This window comes from Anneissia japonica, unplaced genomic scaffold (assembly GCF_011630105.1).
Source record: "Anneissia japonica isolate Jap-2015-1 unplaced genomic scaffold, ASM1163010v1 scaffold1118_len251929_cov158, whole genome shotgun sequence".
Taxonomy (NCBI): domain Eukaryota; kingdom Metazoa; phylum Echinodermata; class Crinoidea; order Comatulida; family Comatulidae; genus Anneissia; species Anneissia japonica.
Window position 1 is genome coordinate 48,789 of NW_022730222.1, and position 2,811 is coordinate 51,599.

The 2,811-nt window shown below is 31.2% G+C and overlaps 1 long non-coding RNA gene across 1 annotated transcript in view; it reads left to right on the plus strand.

The window, feature by feature from the left end:
- Positions 1-484: 484 nt before the first annotated feature.
- Positions 485-2,811, plus strand: part of LOC117114798 — a 7,621-nt gene continuing 5,294 nt past the window's right edge. The window contains exons 1-3 of the long non-coding RNA XR_004446448.1: positions 485-614; positions 1,351-1,374; positions 1,794-1,815. This is a non-coding gene — a long non-coding RNA (uncharacterized LOC117114798). The remainder of the gene's footprint in view (positions 615-1,350; positions 1,375-1,793; positions 1,816-2,811) is intronic.

Below are 2,811 nucleotides of genomic sequence, written 5' to 3' on the forward strand. Positions count from 1 at the left end.
CCTGTATTATTTAAAATGTATTATAACAATTTTATAGGGATTATCTCTATAGGAACATATAAAATCTATATAGAGTAATAACATATATGAAATTTCAATATAAATTTATTTATTTTTAGTATATTCTGCAGAACTGTATAATATTCTAAACACAATCATTTTAAAAACTGTAACTTTTAATAGTCTATAGAAAATATATATAAAATATATATAAAAACTCTATGGAAACGTTTATAATTTGTAAAATTGTTTCTCTATAGAAAAATTTCTGGAACCGCTAATACATTGGTAGCCTTATGGCAACTTTATGGGGGGGGGGGAGAGGGGGGGGGGAGCGGGTCTGTAGTCCCCTAAACTTATCCCTCACCTATTCACCAACAGCCTAACCTGTTTACTGTGATAGCCCACCTACCAACCAATTAATGTTAGTGTCGAATTGCACAAATCTGATTGGTCACTTCATCAAGTCAAATCAGCTGATTTGAATTGTCACTTCATGTAGAGCCAACGGAAGCGGTAGTATTTTGAATTTTTCTCTGGACTTTCATGATGTTAGGCAATTATAAACATACTCCTTGGAAGTATTTTAGCAGTACTGTATTCACTATCAATTGGTAAGAGTTGGTTTTGTTTTATTATTTAGTTAGTTTACTACTCTAGCAGACCGCTAGCCGCCTCCTAGGCCTAGAGTATTTAGATGAAGGCTTGAATGAAGAGGCCTGGCCCAGCCTAAGCTAGCTGTACTGGTAATACTAGCCTAGCCGCCGTACAGAGACAGACAGAACTGAGGTTCTCTAGGCCATTGAGGATATAGGGCTAGGCATAGAACATGGACCTTTTTTTGGCCTAGCCAAGCTGTAAGTTAATTGCCCCATAGTGACCCAGCATGCCATAAGAAGAGTGGTAAATTGCATTTGGGACGTGTCCTCACTAATCTACGTCCATGCGATGCTTTAATAAAATAATTTGTTTAGGGTTAACCGGGGAGGGGGTGGTATAAAGAATTGTATCATTATTTGCAGAAAGTTAATGTATCAAATCTAGGCCTATATTAACATAAGTGGTGATTTTATTTCAGGATACTCAAGTCTCAGTTACTACTGTAATTAAGTGAAAACTCAATCCGCTCAACTCAAATTTGTAGTTGAAACCATTAATGTTTGTTTAAAGACGTATCTGTGAATGAACAGAAAATTACCTGACATTCTATAGTGCTTTATTAAATAATCGGTTTACGGTTAACCGTGGTGGGGGGGGGGGGGGGTAAAAAAAGAATTGTATCATTATTTGGAGAAAGTTAATGTAATCAAAAGGCCTATACTAACAACATAAATGGTGACTTTATTTCAGGATACTCAAGTCTCGGTAACTACTGTAAGTGAAAACTCAATCCAGTCAACTCAATCATTGTAGTAGGAAAGCATTAATGTTTGTTTGAAGACGTATCTGTGAAGGACAGAAAATTACCTGACTTACTAAAGGGTTTAATCAAATCAATCAAATGTGTATATATTAGGCCTATTATAGGCCTTAAGAGATATTGAAATTGTAATGTAGGCTAAGCTGTTTTGAAAACTAAAAAAAAACAAAATAATAATTTTCTTTTGATTAAAAAAGAAGTAACTACTGTACTAGTCTGTCAATAGCTACATATATGTATATTACTCCTATTTTAATACAATAATAAGGGGATGTAATACATTTAATAGCAGTTTCTATAATATGCGCTCTATATACTGTATAAGTTTACCATTATTATTCTTTTTAAAGATTTTGTTTGTTATATCTTTCAGCAAGAGTGAAACTCCGAGAAATGTTAGTACAAGTCACAGTGATTTAATATTTCAAACTAGATTTGTTCAACGGCATAATTCATACTAATTTAGCTTGGTACCATCGGACACCATGCAAGTTTGTGCATATTGAAAAACCCAGTACATCTTTAAAGACAAGCAGGGGAAGGGGGTGCTACCCCAGGGTACTGGCTGTCTCTTATACACATCTAGATGTGTATAAGAGACAGCCTGTAACACAAATGGTTCTTGAATATTGTTTTATATAATAACTCTTATAATAGGACTACATTACGAAAAAAATGCTTATTTAAACCGGACTGTAAAAGCAAAGAACTCTAGAATAGCCTTGATTTTGAGGTACAATATGTTTAGCAGTAAGACATTAGCAAAATGATAATATAAAAAGGGGTATGCTAGTAAATGAGACCCATGGGAAGTAATGTCCCTATCGTATGATGTTTGTTGGTGTTTTTAATTAAAGAAATTATGGTTTGTATATGAACTCATAGTGTATTTTGTAAGTCTGCAGAAGTTGATTAAAGCCATTGTTACCAATTGAAACTGGGACCATTGCAAACCAATTGAAATTGGGGCCAGTTAAAGTTGAATTTAACACCCACATTTTTTTTTTTTTTTTATAGAATACACAGATTTTCTATATAAAATCGTTCAATTTATATACACTTTCTATACAATTGTATAGAATTTCTATTCGCATATTTAATGTATTTTTATAGGTTTTTTTCTATAAAATGTTTATAGATCTATTGTGGTTTTTATAAAATTGTTTATAGATTTTCTATAGTTTTATAAAGGTTTTTTAATATAAAATTTTCATAGACTTTCTATAGATTTTTAATAGAATTTTCATAGTTATTTTATATAATTTTTATAGATTTTTAAGTTTTTTAATATAGTTTTAATATATTTTTATAGAGTTTTTATAAATTTTTTATAGCTTTTTTATATATTTTTAATAGATTTTTAATATAGTTTTAATAGATTTTTAATATAG